This window comes from Ischnura elegans, chromosome 3 (genome assembly GCF_921293095.1).
Source record: "Ischnura elegans chromosome 3, ioIscEleg1.1, whole genome shotgun sequence".
NCBI lineage: Eukaryota > Metazoa > Arthropoda > Insecta > Odonata > Coenagrionidae > Ischnura > Ischnura elegans.
This window is the reverse complement of record NC_060248.1, coordinates 118,605,243-118,627,681: the sequence shown is the minus strand read 5'-3', so window position 1 is coordinate 118,627,681 and position 22,439 is coordinate 118,605,243.

Genomic DNA, 22,439 nt, shown 5'->3' with positions numbered 1-22,439 from the left:
GTGCATGGGCATAAGTTACATTTTGTAGCTGTATTCTTGCCCAAATAGAGCTAGAGGAGTTTTTACTATATATGTACTAACTATATGTACACTTGCCATTGAATTAGTAACTGAAAAAAGCCACTTACAGCTTGACCAGGGTTTAAATTCTGTGTGGTAAATTGTTTGAAAAATGACTTTTATTGAAACGTTGTGCATAGTTGTTTAGTTTGTTGGAAAAGTTTCGTTACTTTCAATACTGCATTGATATTTAAAGCTGCTAATGGGAAGAAATTTTGCCCAAAATAGACCAGGGCATGCAGCTCTGCAATTATTGTTCGAATAGAACTTAATGTGGTACGAATAATAGTCCATGCTGTAACCAGAGCTTTGAACGTGTCTTCTCCTTTGCGGCAAAAGGAGGAACTTAAATTGGTAATTTCTCATCGCGAAATCGTATTTATACTTCGTTCCTATGAATGTATTATGCACGATTCTTCAAAATACATTAGTTTATCCCTGACATCAGGTTTGCGTTCATTCTCCGTTCACAAACCTATTATCTCCCGTTCAGAAAGAGATTATGTTGCATTTATTAGTCTCTTTTAACATATACCTTTTCTTTTCCATTCCTGAACACTGTAGATGATGTAACAATTAATCTCATCCAATCATTGCTCTCCATTTGGAATCTACGTAGGAAGCTATCCTATTCCTCTCCAATCTGATGTTATACGCTAGCACTGATTGTGATTGTTTTTTAGGCCATGGATGGATAGAAATAATGAGCGCTCAATTGTGGCTAACAAATGGAAACTTACCCCAGAAAAATACAACTATTTTTTCCGTCCCAAAAAATGATAGTTCCAGCGATAGCTTTTCAGGGATCAAAAAAGTGATAGCTCGACCCATCATTTTCTACCATCATTTCCGTCATTCCGCCGTCCCTTTTTCCATGCGTTTTCCGTATAGATCACTGTTTACAACTGTCTTTCCGATAAAAGCCAAACGTGTCCTTAGAGTCGCTCCGTGAGCTTTGATCGGGTGAAAAAGACGATGTCAGCGATGGTTTTAGTGAAGGAAAAAGGCACGTGCTGAAGGATGGAAAAAGGGATGGGGATCCCATCCCTGGAGCCGTCGCTGAAAATTATGACGTGAAACGGCCATTTTTTCAGTCATAATATGAGCGACAACCGAATCTATCGCTCAAAGGAACGAAAAAAATGATCGTGCAATTCAGGCCAAAGTGATTTTAATAGGGTGGTTTCCTATTATTTTTTTATTACTTAAATCGAAAGATTATTACTCCTGGAGTACGCATTTAACGCTTTTAGATTTTTAAATCACGATATCTATTTTTCGCATTAAACGAAAAGTGAAAATTTTCAAGCGCGCGAAAACGCGACGGCTAAGTAGGAATGCTGGGAAAAGTCCATGTGACGTATTTCTGGTTCCAGCTGTCGTCGTGTGAAGTGGCCTTGGGGCAAGGCTTTGAGCGCTGATACGACGCAGGCTGCTGGCAGGTAGCAGAGTACCCTGCTAGAAGGTAGCGCTTAGCTTATATAAAGATTATTATTACCCTATCAAACGAAGGAAACTTTCCGACCTTAGCCAATTTTAATGGGTGATTATTAAGAGATGTTTCCCTGAGCTCTGTGTCTCATGCATGCATTAGTAATCTCAGACGATGTAAAACTCCTATCTACTCGTACAGAAACTAGGTCCCTGTGACGTCACGTGGAGTGGCGCGCCAATCTGGCCTTTTTCAAATGCGGTTAAAATTGACCAAAGCCATTCGTCTAAACTGGGATTCCTAAAACCAAATAATTTGTATATACACAAATGGTGGGTAAGGAATCGCAATCAATGAATCCGTTTTCTTTGATGAAGGAAACTACCCTATTGTGGTTAGGAGACGAGTGCTCACACTTCGGGAAGAGATTACTGTCGTGTACTATATTCCTCGGAGTCTGGACATGGAACGGTGTGAGGTGCCATTTTTAAATGGCCATCTCACTCGCTTGCATGGACAAGTGGTAATCATCGAAAGGGTGGAATAGTGGAGGGTAAGGTGGTTGTGCCTCAGCCAATTGTGTTTCCATGGTGCCTCCTGAGCTAAGGGATGCAAGTCGATCTGAATTTGGTTGGCTTACCCTCCACCTTTAGCCATGGTGAACGTCATTTGTCAGCGAAGGAGGCTGGCTGAAGAAAAAAATTCAAATTTCAACGCCTGAGAGTCTCTTTAACGAATACAGGTTCACATTGGCTTTAGCAGGAAGGCAAGTAATTGTCTCACAAAAATGGAGTCCTGCGTCATGTAACCGTGTCTTGGAATAGAGTTTTTGTTCTCTTGGTAATGTAAGATAATTGACTGGATTTGAGGTTTATCCCTTGCGATAGATACCTTGTAGCCATAGCCCACGATATTACACTGTAATACCGATCTTAGGAGGCAATTTTGCAGGAAAAAATTCTTTTCTACTTCTAGACTTGGATGCGGTCAACGGAAAAATGGCTTGGTTGGCCGGCATCGCGACAGGCGAGCTCTTCATTCCTATATCAGAGAATTTTGGGGAAAAATGCTATCTAATATGAAATTATGCCGCGATTCGTGAAAAAATGCTAAGAAAAATAAGCCTGAACCTTCTTTTATCTAAGGATATCTTTAAGCTAGCTTGATAAACATTTATATTGTTGAGTCAAGTTGGCATTGATTTTCACCTCTTTTTTTAATGCGCGAGATCGCAACGGGCGTAATGGATATAAAAAATAGGCATGCTATCCATTTGACGAAATGTATTGTAATCGGCTAAAATTGTTTGCTTAAAATCGCTACTAAGTTTTAATTTATGGAGTGGTATGGTATTTGGAGGAGGCGACCAATACCGTCATTTGCGCTATGAGGGAAGGGGTAGGTAAGTAAGGGTGGAGAGAAACCCAGCGTCGGCATTAGCCTGCTCTTAACGAAAGAGCCCAAGGTGACCACGGCTTAACGTCCCATCGGACGGACGGAGTGTTGCGTTTGAAATGTCCTCCACACAACATTTAAGCAGGGATCGGGCAGGCTCTGAAAATCCTCTGCCACCGCCGGGGTTTGAACTCGCGCACGCCGGGTGGGAAGCCAACACTCTAGCCACCACACCAACCCGATCCCCGTTTTAATTTACATTATGCTATCTATTTATCAGCACATGTATAAATCTAGCGAAAATTAATGTTAAAGGATATCCTGTCATTTCTTTCGGTTCTGCAAATTCTCTCGCGGTAGTGGTAGCTCGCGTCGCCTTCATTGCGACGGCGTCAAGATTCTTCCACCCCCTATCCATACCCCTGGAGGCGTCGCCAGGATGGTCGAGCTCCCATCGCGGCTTCGCGGGCGCCTCCTGTCCTTTTTTCCTTCCTCTGTCCTCACCCCCTCTCCAGGGTCTGGGAAGTAAAAGTCCCTGACTTGATTTCCGGCCGGGAGAGCAGTATATCCACGGGCCCTTCCGGAGTACGAGTTTCCGATGCCACATTTATGTAACTTTCCAGTGATTGAAAAAGTGTAGAAGGTCAGAACAATGTTGTAAAGTAATGTTTCACTGTTAATTATGCATCATGAGAATTGCATTTTATATTGCATTGAGTTATTATGATTTTACGCACTGCGAGGAATCTTATCCGGTCTTCATTTACTTCGCTTCGGTGATTGACACAGTCATCATCTCAGAGGGTCTGAAAGGGGTAAGCTTCGCGGTCATTGGAACTTGGATGGAAATCGAGAGCATCATCGAACGAAGAAGGTTCGATCCAAAATAACACTTGTAATTAAAGCCCTGCTCACACTTGGCCTAACTTGACTTATCATTGTCCAGCCTGATACGTAAAATATTTGGTCAATCGCAGATCAATCCATGAATCAGTCATAAAATCTATTTTGTAGGTCCTTGGGCAATTTATGTAGAAGCCGATAGATTTTGCAATTTTATCTCATTCTTCGTTTTTATCGGCTAATTTCAAGATAAATTTTTGCTTTCCTCAGGTAGTACCAATGTTAGGTCAAGTTGCCACGCTTTGATTTGTTGTTTACCTAGATACTCCCCTCTCAGTTTTTCAACTCCATAGTTACACCGATTTGGGTTATTGTGTACGACATCTGAAGCTTTCCAAGATATATATCCGATTACTTTTGGAGATTAGTGCTGTGTTGCTAAAAGAAATCAATCAACTCTCTTGTCGACGTTTAGCAAAATGTATTTGTAAGTAGCATCCGTCACTTGACTTGAACTTTTTATAAATTTCAACTTTAGTCAGCTCTTGAGGGTTATAACATTTTCAAATATTTGTAAATTTATTGAAAGCTCACTAAACCTTATAATGCAGCAACAAAATTTTGTGAAACCTCAGCTCAAGGAACGGACGATTTAAAAAATAGTGTACTTTCTCCAAAGATAATAAAATAAATGGTAATGTAAAGGTAAAAAACTGCGAAAAAATGCGTTCACTTTCGTTTTTCCCTTTCCTCACTTGATGGCGCACCTCGCGGCCCTCGACCCCCTCAAACCGGCTCCGATTGGTGAGCAAGAAGGCAAGTGTCGCGCACGGCCGATGCGCACGTGTTTTTTTTCAAGCCGTGCGCGCGGTGTGAGGTACGCGTAAGCATGGTTTATGTGCCCGCACACAGTCACAGGAGAGGGGCGTACCGTTCCGAATGCTGCAATGGCCCCCTGGTTGCGAAATGGGGCGAATGTCCCAGCCAGCAAAAGGGAGGAAGGAGGAAAGGGAAGCGAAGGATATACATATTTTTTTATATGATCCCCCTTCCTCCTCCAATGTGCTCCGATTCTGCGCCGCATCAGGCGAGAACCTGTTGCGGGGTGGTGGGGGGGGAAAGAGGGTGGGTAAGAGCCAGGGTTCTTTTGTGGCGGCCCCCCTTTTCAGAGTTGCGTCACTAACGGCTAGGATCCCATGGTTTCCTCAGTTGGTGGGGAGTGGGGGGGGGGGGAAGTGGATGCCTTTGCCCCCCCTTGCCCTTTCACTTCCGCTGGGTCCCCTGTCAGCCTCATCACTCGTCGAGAGATGTGCTGTCGCTGGTGCATGGTGATCGGTGCTCAGATACGATGCACGCCGTCCCCTCTGTGGAGCGACTGCGGGGGATCTAGTTTGTGCACTGACTTGTACTCTGGCTACCGGTTGGCTGGTTCGTGTTTCAGGTCTGGTTGAGGCTTTTCATCGATGTCGTTCAAACACCACGCATGGAGATTTGGTCTTTAATTTACATCGAAATTCATTTGTAAAGAATATTAATTTACGTCATATAATAAGTTTCTTTTATTACTTAATATTAGTTTATTAATACAGCCGGAATAATAATAGGAAGTAACTATTGCTATTATTTTTAGGAATCCTCTTGATTATTGGCTGGTATGCGGGATACCTGTACAGCTATAATTGGCAAGCATTGCAAGAAGGAATATCACGTTTTTAACGAAATCAAAAATTATGTTCATATTATTTGACCAAGCTAGAGAAGGGTGAAAATAATAAAAGAGAATTTAAAGCGGATGGAAGAAATTAAGACTAATTTTTGGAGATTTTGTTTATCACCACCATATATTTAGGCCATTGACCATGACAATTATCGCAGTTATTTACTTTTCGAGACTTATTCATTGAGCTGTTTTGATCACATGAAAAAATGTCTTTTTGAAATAACGACGCATTGAACGAAAGCCTTCAGGTGTTGAAAATAAATATATTATCAGTGTACCTAAGGTAGGTGTTGATCTGAGGCACCCATTCACTATAGAAGGCTTATGTTGTGATATATAGGATAAATTGAGATTGTATTTTTTTAAATTATGGTGGAGGAGAATGAAAATTAAACGTAGGATTGAAGGACTGTGGAAGGGTGACATGTTCCTATAATGTCTTACGTCCTCTATGATAAAGATATTTATCTCTCTCATTCTTTCAGTAATATAACTGTTTTCAAAGCTTGGTGAAGGTTTATGTATTTATATACTTTATATTATACTATACAATGTATTTATATAATGAAATTTGGTGCTAAATTAAAATTAGGCATTTATTCACACCAATATATATTAATGTCCGATGCGATTTGATGATTAAGTTTATCCCGCTCATTATAACTGGAGAAATATTTGTCAACCTCGCATTTTTAGATTTTTTTTCATTTTAATTCTCCTGATTTGGAGATATTTTGGGTCTAATTCATCTATGCTGTGCTTAATACAGGATGAAAATGCTAAGAATATCCCCATTATAAATTTTCTTCAATATTTTTTCAACTTTGTCTCTTGGTTTCTACCTTTGGAATGAAAAAAATGTGATTATAGAACTTATCTCTCTGGTATTCCTCTTTTCATCACGAAAAACCTCACCAACTCATCCACCCTTATTCTTAAAACACTCCCTCATTGGTCAATATAGTTCTTCCAAAGATAACCAACCTGTCGGCTCAGTGCACCACTTGACAAGGAATGGATGTGTAGGTAGAATTGACCGGAACTCTCATGACTGCTAGAGCTGCTATTGTATAATATTTCCTGGGAACTTGCCTCTCCTGTGAGGACGAGTTTTAAGCACCCTGGATATATCCGGTCCCTACTGCGCCTCCACATTTGAACCTCAAAGCGGGCTCGTCCTGAATAGGGTTTGCTATTGTTGCGTCAACTTCGCGTCAGTGTCTCTCTGAGTTGAAAACGAATATTAAATGTTTTGCTTGAACCTATTCAATCGTAAGAAGTCGAGAAAAATAAAGTTGTGCAAACCATTGCTTTTGTGAATATTTCCGGATATAGGGAAATCCAAATGCCAATTGTATTCAGGTAAAATAAATATCATCTAAACCTGCGAAGGATGTAGTATATGTCAACTTTAACGTTTTCTCGTACAAATAATTTCGATGCATTCAGGCTCACACCATGTACTTAACCTTCCAAAATCCGGAACCATGAGTAATACCCAAGAGGACATATTTTGCATCCTTTGCATATTTCATTTTACATCATCATGTTCCACAAAAATCTCCACAACGATAATTTCAAGCATCGAAACCGGTATTTCGATTGACTTTGCAATCATCTGCAGGTTGGATAGATGCCTAAGTACCTTCCGAGGGCTAGGCTAACAATCTTATTCATAAGTGCCTACTATTTCTAAATTACATGCAAGTTTCATTAAAGTGCAAATTGTATTGCATAGATTATTTTTTACTTTCCTTCATCCAAAAATATCTTTTCTCTGAATCTGACCTCGTTACCACCCAGTGTTGCCATATGACTACGGGTCATTCTGAAGAAACAAGTCGATGCATAAAATCGTTACAGGCTTGATTTTGTGGAATGTTGTTATATCCATGATAAAAACACAAATGGTCATTTCCGCATTATTTAATTTAACACTTAACGACCGACCATGGGTTCGACACTTTGTTTCATTCACTTGTAAGGTCGCCTTAAAAATGACACAAAGTGTCGAAACCAGGGTCGGTCATTAATTGTTAAATTAAATAGTGTAGTAATTACCATTTGTGTTTTTACCATGGATAAGTCGATGTGTCAACAAAATATTTCAATGGCTTACTAAAGACGACCATAGGAGCAACGTATCTAAATACTCTCTCAATCTAAAGCGGAGAGTTTTATCGGCGGAGATGGGTCGGTGCATCCAGTGAGGAAATTCACCCCCAGCCACCCGGCAACCAGCCCCCTGGCCTGGCTGTGCGATGGTTGTGATTTCTGCGGAGCTGGCGGTGGTGGGATCCCGTCGATTCGACCGACAGAAACTGGCGGCTGGCAGATATGTTTCCATCGGTTAATGGGCACAATGCATGTGATGACCGACCAGCGGCAGGCCACGCACCAACCTCCAGCCCTAACTAAAGCGTTCAACAATGAGGGCAGTTGAATTCGGGCTCACTCATATTAGGATGTTGGAAGTCGCGTACGTACGGATGCAATTTGATACATGATGTGCTTCGAGGCTTTCATTACTAGAAACTAGCCGACCCCTGAAAACTAAAAGAGCATAAAACAGAACAAAAAGCACAATAATGATGAAAAAAGATTTTTTTCATCATTATTGTGCATTTTGAGTCCATTGTGACCAGATTTTTTTTAACGGAAGCGATTAATTTACTTCGTTTTAGCGTAGCATCCTATCATCCCCTTCATTAACTGTCCATTTCAATGCACCTTGAAAATCTGGCGAAAAACAACGGCAGTGTGTGCAAAAACAGGTCTTAAACAATATTTACCATTAAATAGTTTACTACTACGTCTGTCTAGTTTTGGTGGAAGCTATATTTAACGATATATCGTGTTATAGGTACAATTACTGGAGGATTTTCAGTGCATTTTCGATTGTTACTCTTGGCTCAGCGTATAATAAAATAGAAAAATTTAATTGATATTTGATACCAATTATTACCGGCAGAGTAACTATTGGCCACTTTTCTTCTTCAGTATCACCTTAGGAGAAAATAAATCACTCACGTCTCGTAGCCCACATCTTGAGAGCTACGAAAAGACAACGAAACGTTATGTTCAGTAGTCTGAAAGATTTTCGTCTTCGAAGTTAATTGATATTCCTCATAATTTCCTTTTAATCAATCCCTTGAGGTACGTGTCGACGGAACTACAAATTAACTTAGAATATGGAACTAAATAAAGTAGTTTATGCTCTACCATGTCTTAAAAAATAAATGCGGTTATCAGAGGGCATGATCACATCCATGATTTAAAATTTGTAATGAGTAAATCCTCTTCCCGATTTTCTGAAGTTCCCAAATTCCCGACGGTAAAGGCTGCTGCAAGTATTTTCCAAGACTCATTTATTTCCAAAAATATCCTTTTCTTATCCCATGCAAAACTTATCCTCCGCCTTACCTAATGATTATCTGTCAACATCCTCTCCATAATGGATCACAACCCCTTATCTCCCCTCGTTTCACTCCGCTATCATTCACGCTATTCCCTTCTTATACTTCCCTGATGCTCTCTCTCACGAATAATGCAAAAGAGGATCCTCAAGTCAGCTTCTACATGTGTTGTCTTCCACCGAGTATTTAAATGGGTTCTAAAAGTCGCCACTCGTGTCGCTGACGGACAAAGTGATCCGAGTTTCACGGGGAATTAAGGCATACATGGGGTTTTAGCCGAAATTTATACACATGATGATGTGATCTATCAAATTCATTACTTATCAATGCTATTCCTCGCAATTACAAACATTTTAATGCAAAATATTGGAAAAAAGTGAATCATATTGCATTCATCACCGCGCAGCGGACATTTTTTGAAAACCGGGCAAAGTGGCTACTGAAATCATTCTTCTACTGGATGGAATTGGGCCTCCTCTATGCAGTCCCCTTGCTCTCTCTCTCTCTTCGCTACAAATACCCTATTACCCTTTTACACCAGAAAGGCTTGCTCCTGTGATAAACCTTGGTAATATAAATTAGAGCAGTCGCGTAAGCAGCTATTATAATTAGTGGACCCATCCATGAGGATATATCCAAGCGAATCCATGGAGATATTTCAAAGAGTATAATCCACTCGGAAGGTAGTCCACTTGATGGACGGTCTCAATGAGAAACACGTCGTCGGAATGGACACGGGAAACCCTTTTTACTCATATCTTTCTCTCAGCACCGTAGAGGTTTGAATCTGAGAAAATAGTCCTGGAAACTACGGAACTGGGCCCACACCGGCGGGAGGGAGAATGTGGGGGGGGGAGGGGAAGAGCTAGGGAGGCATCCGGTTGTCATCGGACGAAAGCCTTGCGTGGAAGGAACACGTGCGAAGGGAGACGAAGATGAGTGAAGTGAGTTGGAAATGTCAAAGTAGCCATATTAGAAAGTAGGAATATTGAAATGTAATCATAAAGATCGGTTAACAAAATCAAGAAAGATAACCATCTGCTATTGAAGAGGGACAATTATCATACCATTACACTCATTAATTAATAAAAATCAGAAATGAAAAGGAAATAAAATGCTATTATAAGTTATAAATGATACCATGTGGCGAAGTCGCGAAATCTTCTTCAGCGAAACGTTTCAACTTCGACGAATCTCAAATTTTAGGTGACGATCCTTGGTAGATTTTGAGGTCCAGTCTCGTCAAAATGGCGGAATAATCGTCACTCAAAAGCATTGCGGTCTTCAAGGGTGGGTTGATAAGCGTGGTGAGCAGCTAGAATATACGATAAAATTATCAAGCTACCAGTAGGGAAGTAGCAAATATTGTGGTTACTAATTTAAATAAAGCTACAAATTGGATTGTTACCATAAATTAAGCATGGGTAAAACATTCCACAAAGAAAGAGGTCTAAAAAAAACAAATAATTGCATCTGAAAACTCGGAGTATTTCTCTATCTTTCACGTCCTTTTCACCTGGCCCTTTCAAAATCTAACGCATTCGAAGGCCCATTCTCAAAATTACGCTGACGTGAATTTCTGCATTCGAATGTAATACTGGCGTTTAGGGAATGAGTTCATCGTATGCTTATGTTGATACGATATGCTTGCTTATGCTTGATATGTGGATCCTGTTTAAAATTTTGTTTTAGTTTTCTCTGGGGATTAGTACCCCAGGGAAGGGAGATGTTTTCTACCTTCGTCTATCGCCATGAATGGAAATCTCGTCCCCTGCATCCGCTTCCGTCGACTCCGAACCGGATTTCATAAAAGATTTCCTCCAAGGGTTCCTCGCGCGCATGTGCACCTGAGGATGCTGTATAGATGTCGACACCGGTCGCGCTTCATATTTATGTAGTGATCTGATTTTCTTCGGAAGCACGATATGTCCTAAGTTTAGCTCTTTAAACCTTGAAGTGCTCATTGAACTTGCTAATGTTATTTTTATTTGCGTTCTTTTTTTTTACCACCAAACGGAATTTGGCTCTGCAGAGAAGCAATTTCGCTACTTTCCTCTGTTTGTCATCTTTCCACTTCCATATTTACGCCTAATTTTCTACCCCTTGTAACATTCTTCATACTCGCATTTATCCTCAGTTAAATTTTTTACCAAATGCGTTCTTCATTTTCTAATTCACAATTTGCTGTTGCAATATTAACTAGCGCTTCATAGGACCGTTCTGTCATTCAAAAGCTCTCTTCAAGTGGTCAAATTGAGGACAAAAGTTCCCTTTGAATGTGCCCATTGCCAAAGTATCACATTATTTTCTTTTCTAACCCATTCATTATTTACTCAAGCAATGATGATACTCAATGGTTCTCGCGGACTGTTTCGTAAGCGAAATTATTCGCTTGGCTGGATTGCTGGGAGATGAACCGAGGAATAATTCTTTTTTCCTTTGTATTTTTCATCTCTCTCGCTTTATTTCTTGTTCCCAAAAGAGAATAGTGACCTACATGTCCCTGAGGCACACATTGCGTAGTCAAGGTTCTTCTTCCGATTTATATGGCTCATATAATGGCAGAATTTTACAAATATGCACTTCGTCAAACTTCACTGTACACATGCATAGAGATGAAAAATATCAAACCACACAGATCCCGCATTCTCAGCTGAAGCTGATATCTAAGAAAAACCGGACACTCACTGGCCGCGCCGAAGGCGCATACGGTATATACTGTACCGGTAAGTCAATCTCACCTCAACCAGTCAGACAGAATAACAAAAATAAGATGACGTGCGCATAAGTTGTCGTTTCTAGGGTTGTTTGTGTAAAGGAGAAACTTAAAAACTAAATAGTAGTACAATGACAAAAATATAATAGCACATTTTAATATTTTATTTTTTTATTTTGAACAATTGTTAGGCGAAAAACAATTGATTATTTTTTTATTAAAGCTTTTTTACTACCTTAATATTTTTTGTGATTATAGTTTTTTATACATGTAATTATTTCCCTTAACAATTTTTTTAAATGGCAAGATGACAATATAGATAAACAAACTGTTTGACAAAATATTGCAAATGAACCTGTGATTTGAAGAAGGTAAAGACATAGGAAAGACTCATAGATGAGTGATTTGGTGAGGCAGTGTGTATGTAATTGCCAAACGAGATTTATCCCTCTGCCACTATTGACAGCTTTTTGTTTCATTTCCATTGGATTGGTGAAACCTATCTTGGATGTTTGAATCGTTATCTGATTGGATCATTAGTTCATTGAGGTATTGTGCATCACAATGTCAGACCAAAAAATGGAGAGTGAAGAATGAATCCAACTATTACCATTAAATTATTTTCTTCGACGGTTTTCAGTCACTTTATTAAAAATATTATAATTTTTAACCTCCAAAACCTTGTGAATAATATTTACGGTTTTTTATCCATAGTTCCCTCAATTTGTTATCTTATTTCGGGCTTCTTGACAGAATTGATGTAGATGACAAGCAGGACTGCGGAATGCGAGGAAAATCCGACGGTGGGCTAGTGCGACAGATCCCATCGACCCTTACATGTATCTCCATTGATCAAATATATCATTCCTAGTCCAACAGAAGAATGTTAGGGAAAAAAAGGGACTCTGGAGCTTGTAAGCTCGCTGCGGTGCCGACCCCACTGCTTTCTTCCACTGTCGAAGCTCTCGGGCTTACCTCATCGCCGTGCGAGAATAATTAATTAGGCTCGCGGACATCCGTCCCTCGGGTGACCCCTAGCCCGCCCTTCGAAAGCGACCCCTTGTGTGTGTGTGTGTATGCGCGGGGCATCGGGGGCACGCAAGCCGTGGACTATATGACGCCACCCCGTTCCACCGCTCGGCAGTGTAATGTTATGCAAATAATGCCTCCCGACACTTCCTCCGAGCAGCGAAGAGAGAGGTCTCCTGCAGAGGTGGCGGTGTCGGCCGCGGAGGTCCTCATTCTTTCGTCCTCCCCTCCCTGCCCCCCCACCCAGCCGATATCCTCCCATTGTTGCACGGGGGGGTCGGTCGACCCCCCTCGCAACATTCGGGCCCCGTATTCAGAGCGCCTTCCCCTCCTCCCCCCCCTGTGAGGGTTCGACCTGGAGGTGGCGGGTTGGAGAGACTGAAAAAAGGGGAGGTGATGTCCTCAGAGTCGTGACCAAAGTGACACACACACACACACACTATAGAGAGGTCTTAAGCCTTCCTTCCTCTTTCGCCTTCCTTATTCCCTTCCAGAGGACGTAAGCTTTAATAGATACGGGTTTAAAACGTGGGCAGAGCCGAGAGGTATTTATTTAGTCAATACATTACACAAAGACACCGGTGTTACCGTTACTTTGGGTTATAAAAAAACTGTGAATTATATTCAAATTTACAGTGCGTCTTACAAAGTCGGAGGAACCTTAATGAAAGCGTACGGTACGGTTGCCTCCTGGAAATTATTATTTTAGCCTGACTCTATCAGTGATTAAATCATTACAATAGATCTCGTTCGACTTTGCTCAGCTATTCTAGTCTTCTTTTCACTTCTAAAACGTAGGAAAAAAATTTCAAATCAGGTAAATTTGACATGTTCAGATTTATTTCAAATCAATTCACCTGCATTCATTTCTTCGTCACTTAAAAACGCCTAAGATAAAATATGCAATGATAATGACGTAGTTACTTTCATTGTTGGTCGTTCTGTAACGATTAAATCCATAGATGTACACGAAGAAAGATTATGAAATGAATTCTCCAAAATAATCTCTACAAACGGATTGCGATTCGCCGAGTGGACTAAATAGAGAGAGTAATGGACGTGGTGGATATACTGATGTGTACGTAATGAGAGTGAAAGGTGTATGAGGAAAGCAGAGACGGAGAAAGTACTTAGAGAATGTGGCTGAGGATCATCTGATAAGAAGATAATTTGATCTTGGATATGAGGGAATCGATGTTCGTTCACGTAGGGTGCATGGTGGATTGACATATGTGCCTGGTGGATTGATGGGACAAGTGGCATTGATAAAATCATACAATGAGAGCTTAGTTTTTGGTCTTGACAATAAAATTTACCAATTTTGGCGAACGAAGTGAAAACTAATGACATTTCTGATATACAGGGTGTTTCAGGAAGAGTCTACAATAGTTCAGGAGTTGGTGGGGGAGACAATTTAAAGTATTTTTTGTCCCATAAACATGGGGTCGCAACTCCTTAGTTACTGAGCTATCGCAATGCAAACATTTTGTTGGATGCACCCTGCTGTGACCATGAAAACGGTTTTTCTTTGGTATCCAGCATTTTCGATATTTCATTTTATCCTCTGGCTTTTTAAGGAAAATAAATATCTAAGCTAAGACTAAAATTTGCGACTGTAATTGTCTGAAGTAATATCAAAATGGATGAGATTGAGCAATCGTATTATTGATATTTGCTCAGAGCTCTCTTTTAATTAATCTCATAGATTTCTTGTTTCAGACATTTGTGATCGTTCATTTTCCCCTAAAATTAATATTTTGAAAATATATTATTACTTTAAAGTAATACTCTATTATATAAATTGTCAATCGTCTGTCGGCATATCTAGTAAAACGAATTTGGTTGGGAGACTCGGAGGCTGCGCGCTAGGCTTAGATTGATTGAGAAATTGCGAATAGATGTTGTTAACATCGACACGCAAAGCATGATATTAAAATGCCACTAAAATTCCAGGTCCGACAGAATCGATAAATTAAGAGCACAATTGAAATATTTTGCTGAACGGATAAGTATAGGAATTCGTTTTTCCCCCGAAAAATAAAGATCTTTCATAAATGCGGACTTAGTCAGAGGATGTCCTTTTTATTTATTAACGGCGTGAGGCGGGGAGTATACAAACAGCCCCGCCACACGCCTATAGAGATAGCTTGCGGTGCAATATGTAAATGTTGACTGTCCCTCAATATTTGCTAAAACTTTGCAAAGAAAGTATCATTTCTAAGTCAACGCGAAGGAATTTGAACACTCGCCAGTAAGTTTTTAAAGGTTTGCCGTTGGTAAGTCGCGGTTATTTTCTTCATCAGTGAGTGACTTGCTCCTCAAATGCCTCTCCGACAAGATTAACAACGTCGTGAATTTCGAAAAGCAAATGTGACCTCAGGAAGCTGTCTCAATCGTGATCTATGCGTGACACTTTTCACCAAGTCTCTAACTCTTGTCTGCCGCCTTTGCTTGTGTGACGGTCGGTCCATTCAAAAGTTTCCAATGCATTCGGAGATCCGTTCCTTCCGGCGTACCATCCAATTTTCTCCGCGCTGCGGGAAAATCACTTTTGCAAGCGTAGAAGCCACTGTTCGTTTCACCAATTTTTTGGAAAACAATTTTCCTCACCTTCCAAACCCAGCACAGATCGGGGGCCTGAGTGTCACACTAGGGTGTGATTTCGTGTCGGCAAAAATCTGCAAACAGTATGTACGTAAATAAACCCGCCGAAACGTTAAGTGTACAGTCCTGCCAGTGTGCAAAAGGAACTCCGGCAGAAATGGACCTGTTGCTTAGCAAAATCCTCAAAGGAAAATTTTAATGTTCTGTGTACGTAAGCATTCATATGTATTCTGTACCAAATCTCTCCGGTATCCCTTGCAGTTCTTTCGAAAATTACGCATGTAGCTTAGAAGTGTGAATGGAATGTCCGCTTGCACAGACACGATGTAAAGGCTGATATTTCGGGTTTATTAGTTTAGTTGAAGGATTGTTAAGCTTCCATATCGTTACTCTTCGTCAGACAAGAGGAAGTTTGAGGGAATGTAAGCGAGGCTTTTGCCTGACGAAATGATCCAAGGCACCAAGAAAGAGCAAGAAATCCCTCAAGGTCTATGCGTCTTTTTAGAAATGCGTAGAATTCTCAGAAAAACTCTCCTCAAAAAGGTGTATAATCCAAATTTTTCTCCTGTAATTCGTCTGGAGACTTGAATGATCGAAGAAACAGGATGATGGGCAATGTATGTAACACCCAGTTTTAATCGCAGCTGTCAAGTCAGCAAAGCTTTTCAATTATTCCACGGCCAGCCCTGCAAGGCCTTAAAACCCTGCGTACACACCAAATTTTTCCTAGTAATATAAATACTTCATTGACTATAGCTTGTCTCCGGTTACCCTGTCCTGCTTTTACCAGTTCGTCTATGGGGTACCTAAACTGCGGCGTGCCGGAAATTCATCACTCATTGTGTAGATTTCATTTTCTGGTAAGTAAGCTCCTCTTCTCTCGCTATCATCTCATTCGGTTTCAAATAATACTTTTAGAAAATCTTATCCTGTCCAATAAAAGCATTTTTTTTCAATGCTTTGACTCACATTTTTTTCTGTACATTCTAGGATTGTAGATATTTTCCTCCCAATTTCACTGGTCAATATCCTTTAGCTTTTCCTTAGCTTTATCTTGTGATTACTCTAAATATGTGATAGCCTGTTTTTTTAATCAAATTTACTCTAACTTCACTCTACTTCTATTTTTTTTTGCTATTTTTTCGAATTATCATCTCCGCCGGTTTTAGCTTGTTTTATCCATTTCAATGATTCATCAACTTTCGTGGTGCCTATTCAACAAAGTTTGACATTTAGGTTTGCTCAATCTATTTTCACCTTGTTAATGAAAAATGTAGACGCATATTTTGTGATACTAACTACTCTTCTCCTCTCTCTCTTTTTTTTTGAAGTCGTAATTTTGCTTCTACTACTCGTATTGCTGCTGTTTTCCTATACCTCGTCTTTCCTGTGTATTGTTTCATCTTCTGTAAAAAAAATTTCTTTTGCTCATTTCATCCACCCTCCTTTTCCCTTGTTCAAAACTTCCAAACTGTACTCTCTTCGATAACAACTCTTTTAGCTATGAGGACCTAACATCACATTATTCTCGAAAATAGAATCTAAATCTCTCTACAATAACATTTAAAAATTGATGGAAATGGGCAAACGAAAGGTATTATACCGGCGTTACGGTGAAAGTACTAGTTTTAGAATCCCAGAAAATTATCTGGAGCCGTTTGCGATGCCGAAAAATTCTATTTTCGATGGTGTGGTCCAGTCCGGGTCAGCCGTTCGAAGCGATGAGCGTTGTGACGCGGTGATTAATGGAAGGTATTCCACATCGGCTCCCTCGAATTGGTCATCATCATTCCATATCCAGTGTGAAGGGCATAAGCGAACATTTCAAATTTTTTCGGGAAAATTGATATCATGTGACATCTCGAGTGGATCTCAGTACAGATTCTCCACTGATGGGCAATCTAGAGGCTCCCCTCGCTCCCTTTAATGGAGAAAATGACCTTAGATGTTGATCACCCATCCAAATAACTACATTCTTTACTGCTAGTCCTTGTTTACCCTTATCGTCCTTGTGTCATATGTTTGTTACTTTCCAAGGACATGGTAGCATTCCGACCACAGAGATTTCTCCCCCCTCCACCCCCCGCTGTCAGGAAAGCCATCCCCCTTGTGCCTCTAATCCCATGACTGCCAGGATTCAAATCTTTTTGATTTATTTCCATCATTCTTGGTAAGTGATAGTCGGGAGGGCTAACCATTGTCTCGTCAAACGGTATTTTTGACGTGAAGACATCACGTGATACAACTTTCGTCAGGATCCAGCCCCCTGACCTACCCAGTGTAGGTCATGGCCCTGTCTGGGAAAATTATAATTACTCCGACTAGTTTTTCTCTATGGGTCATCGGAACGCAGCAGTCTTTTCACTGCCTCAAAGTTGTGACTCATAGAACCCGACACATGAAAAGAGACGGAGGAATGTCTCATTGAGTCAAAGTTAGGTCAATAAAATATTTTTGGTCAAGGTTTTGGAGCTTCAATTATGTTTACGGTGCAATCATTTGGAAAATGATGAGGGTTTAAAAATAAATATTACTTAGCCTCTGTATCTATTCAAGTTGCAATAGGAGGGACGTTTAACAAAAAATTAAAATAGAAAATATATTTGAAAATTTCACCAAAATTTGCCTCGCCATCATTGGCGATGCTCGATTTAATTGTATGCCTATAGCTTTTTCAAAGCATGACATCTCGAATAAAGGTAGTATTAGTAGAATTAAAAATAAATATTTTATATTTTATTCCGGAATTTTATGTGAACGGATTTACAAAATTCGGTTGAACCTATGATTTTTAATGTTTCATTGGTTTGGGAGTTAAATAAATTTATGGTTATGAAAATAACTTATAAAGGGCCCTATCTCAATAAAAAAACGGCACTTTGAATTGTGAGATTTATCATTGAACAAATAAAGGAGATATAAAATACTTCCAATAGTTAATACCAATCTTACTTCCAATGTCTTGACCAAAATGAATTCCGCCTAGGAGTCCATGTAGGCCAGTTTATGTGCGAGGAAAGAAAGTACCCGTTGGAAAGAAGGCAAGCCCTTCTTCTCGCGTTTATAAAATGTCCTCTATTGGTCCCTATTGTTTTCACGCATCTCGTTTATTAAAATAAATTTCAAATTGAAGCTGAGTTTTCATCATTTTGTGAGAGGAATAAGTTTCGATGTACAACATTGTCCTAAAACTTCCCAATGTGTTTGCATGCAAACATATCATTCGCATAAAATGTAAGTAATGGACGTCAATGCAATTACTTTTTATGGTTGATCCTTATTCAGTCAAATGTATTTCACTCAGTGAGATTTCCAATAAAGTGAAAATTTCTCTGTTACTTGGAAAATTTTCCTTGGATATTGATTGCTTACTTTCCTTTCATTTTCCTTTATTTTCTCCCACGTGGGAAAATTTTAGTCTTTTCGTCAAGTAACTCCTTTTTTGCACATCTCAATTACGCCAATACTAGTGTGTCATGGAAGTTATTTTCTATAAAACACGTAATTTTACTGGAAACTCATTGCTCCAAACTAAAAAAAATGACACAGTTTTTGTAATTCAGGGATTCTATGTCGGAATACATATTGTAATTCAATATTTAACCTAAAATATGCATCTACAATACCTTAGTACGTGATGAAAAATACGCATGGAGAATAAAATTAAAATTAAAAAAATACGTGAACTATTGTAATTAATTGCATTTTGGAGATGCGAGTAATCCCGTATGTAGTCCACTACGGTAGGGGTAAAATGCCTCAAGCGGTCAACGTGCACCGCGGTGGTCACGGGTGAGGTGCATTTTAGGCACTCATAGCTGTCATAATCACGCGCCGCTCTTCCCAGTAGATGGAATGCGTGATGGAGAAGTGAGTGTGCATCGGTGGTGGCGGCGGCATAACGGTCGCGAGGCCCACCCGCCGCGGGCCGCATCTCCATGACAACGGGCGCGCGCAACAACAGCGACAAGCGCGGGGCGTGAGGGCGGCCAGACGCAGACGAGTGAGTGACTTGAGTGACGTCTCGCGGCCGGGGAGGGAAATAAAGGGCGGGGAGGCGTCGTCATTGTGTGTGCGCGGCCGTCTGATCTGCCGAGGCAGGAATGGGGCAGACGTTTGGGGAGAGCCCGAGGTGGGGGTGAATCACTGTGTTTCCCATCGCTCTCTTTCTCTCTCTTGCTGGAGGCGGGCTCCGTCTCATCTTTGACCACTTCTCATTACTAGTTTCTTATCTTCTCGCAAGTGGAATAGGTTAAGGTTCCCTATAGTTCCGTTTTCCCGACACCTACCCCAAATAATAATAATAGGCTATTATTATGCATGTCCCATGTATGTCTGTTGTTAATTAATAAGTTTCCGATGTAAAAAAATATTTTGAAAATATTTACCATTGGAAATTATTCTTCTTAAACTTCAGACGACTTCCAACATTTTTTTCGTGCACTGGAATGGTCAACCGTAGCTTGCTCTAGCATGCTTGAACTCGAGATGACTCCCTACATTTTAATTGTGCTATATTAATGGCTATGTTGATTGCTAATTACATCTAAAATTACTAATTTATACATTCATAAAATTATTTTTCTTGACATCAAAGTTTATGTGTAAAACATTGTTAATATCTTGCGGACGGCCTGACGTTTAGAATGAAAAACTATATTATTCTTCTACCACCAAATAGAAATGATAGAAAACTGACACAAATTTTCCAGAGTAGTGGTTCCAAAATTACTTTTTCGTCGGGAAATAAACGACCATGAAAAAACTTGGGATCAACTGAATATTTCATCCTCATTCTCTCCAAACTTCCACTTCATTACCTGACACTTATTACACCTACTGCCTCACGCCCGTGCGGGGTGGAGTGTCTGCGGATGATATGGGGGTCGGGCAAGATGATGGCTTGAGTCGAAGGGACTACCTACGTAGAGGAGGCCCCAGTCCGTCCCATCGAAGCGTGATTTATGCTGCCACAAATGCGCATTTTAATCGGTCATAAAAAAAATTCCGTGTCGCGGATATGAGAGCGGTTCCATTATTTTTAATATTTGCATTGGAGTATTTCCACTCGCTAGGTAATGTATTGAAAACTTATGAATCTGATAATAGGGTAGTTTCCTTCATCAAAGAAAACGAAAGGAATTGATTGCGATTCGGTACCCACCATTACTGTATTCATAATGTGCAAATTATTTGGTTTTAGAAATACCGGTTTAGACGAATGGCAATGGTCAATTTTTATCCTCATTTGAAAAAGGCCAGATTGGCGCCCATGCGATGCCACTCCACGTGACGGCACAGGGACCTAGTTTTTATACGAGTAGATAGGAGTTTTACATCGTCTGAGATTACCAATGCATGCATGAGTCACAGAGCTCAGGGAAACATGTCTTAATAATTACGTATTAAAACTGGCTAAGGTCGGAAAGTTTTCTTCGTTTGATAAGGCAGTAATAATCTTTTTTTAAGCCAAGCGCTATCAGCTAGCAGGGTACTCTGCTACCTGCTAGCATCCTGCGTCGTATCAGCACTCAAAGCCTTTCCCCAAGGTTTGCTTGCGGCAGCGGGAACCAGAACGACGTCACACGGAGATTTCCCGGCATTCATACTTAGCCGTCGCGTTTTCGCGCGCTTGAAAATTTTCACTTTTCATTTAATCGCGAAAAATAGATACCGTCATTTAAAAATCTAAAAGCGTGAAATACTTACTCCAGGAGTAATAACCTTTCGACTTAGGCAATAAAAAAATAATAGGAAATCACCCTATTAAAATGATCGATGTAAATTTGTTGTTAACCTTATGGCTTCTTTCCCCGTACAATTTGAATCGCTCTGCTGCCAGAGATATGAGTGTCGACTTTAGTTAATCTACGTAAATTCGCAGTGGGTGACAACTTATCCAGGGCGCGACTGGAGAATCCTCTATTGAAATATTCGTGTTTCGAGTATTGGCTTCCCATCTCTTCCGATTGATTAGTCCTGTTGACTATTTTTTTCATGGTATTCCACACTTTTAATACTGACGTTATCGTTAAATCGAAACTTGAAGCTTTTACGTGGTGGAAGGGCTCCATATTAATAATGAAATACACTTTGTTACTTCCACAAAATTTAATGACGTTATCGTATTGAGTATTCATATTTTTACATGGAGTCAGCCTCTCAATATTCTCTTCTGTCTCCTCGATAAATATTTAATCTCATAGAAAAGACTGTGGTAAAGGTTGACTAGGATCTATTTCCACTCTACCCTCTCTTCCGATTTCTAGGATTCATTTCCATCCTACCCTCCGAACCGCGCCGAGCCAATCGTTAGCAGCGGCATTCGGGTATGACATGGTTGGTGACTTATTCAGAGCCGCAAGCGCTCGGGCAGCTTTGAGATAGTTACTGTGTTAACTCCTAACACTTCGTAATGTCTGCACTATAGATACGGAAGATAATAATCTATTCTATCACTATGAGGGTTTTGTAAGAACGTCTACTGATTAATTTTTAGAATCCCTCCATATAATGTGACTATTGAGTAAAAATAGTTTATATTTTTCATTAATTTCTATGCCATTTTGAAGTAATATAATGTCTCTGTGTTTCCAGGTGAGTGTAATTCATGTGCCTTCATTGGTGGTTGGGAATTTCTCCTGCTTGAGAGTTAGTGAAATATGTGAGTAGAAGCAAGGAAATGTGTCTTGCAAAGGTTTCCCGTTTTTAAATAAGTTTAATGACAATAAAAGAATACTCTACTAGATGGCTTAAACAGTTCTTTCTAATCAGATAATTCTCTATAGCTTTCTTAGCAGTGCTCTCTTGAAGTGGATGTAAGCATATCAGGCTTAAGTTTATGTAAATTTAATAGGTATATTAGGTATATTAATGATAATATTTTCAGTACCTTTATAATTGTACTAAGTATCAAAATTTAGGTCGATCGAGTGGAATTTGCAAGAAATGCAGCTATCGGATGCATTCGGAAACATAATTTTGAAAATAGTTTTTAATTTTAGCATGATTATTGATTGAGTTGAAAAAATGGGACGAAAATATGGTATTATCAAATTCTTAAACACATTACCATTCAGAATACTATTTCTTAAATGATTTAGTAACCACTTGCGGTTTTCTATTTAATTATAAGGGTTTGAAATGAAATCCAGGCCATTTCATGCGCTGATTGGCCTCGTTTCTGCATATGTGAATGGTCAACCGAAGTTTACTCCAACATGC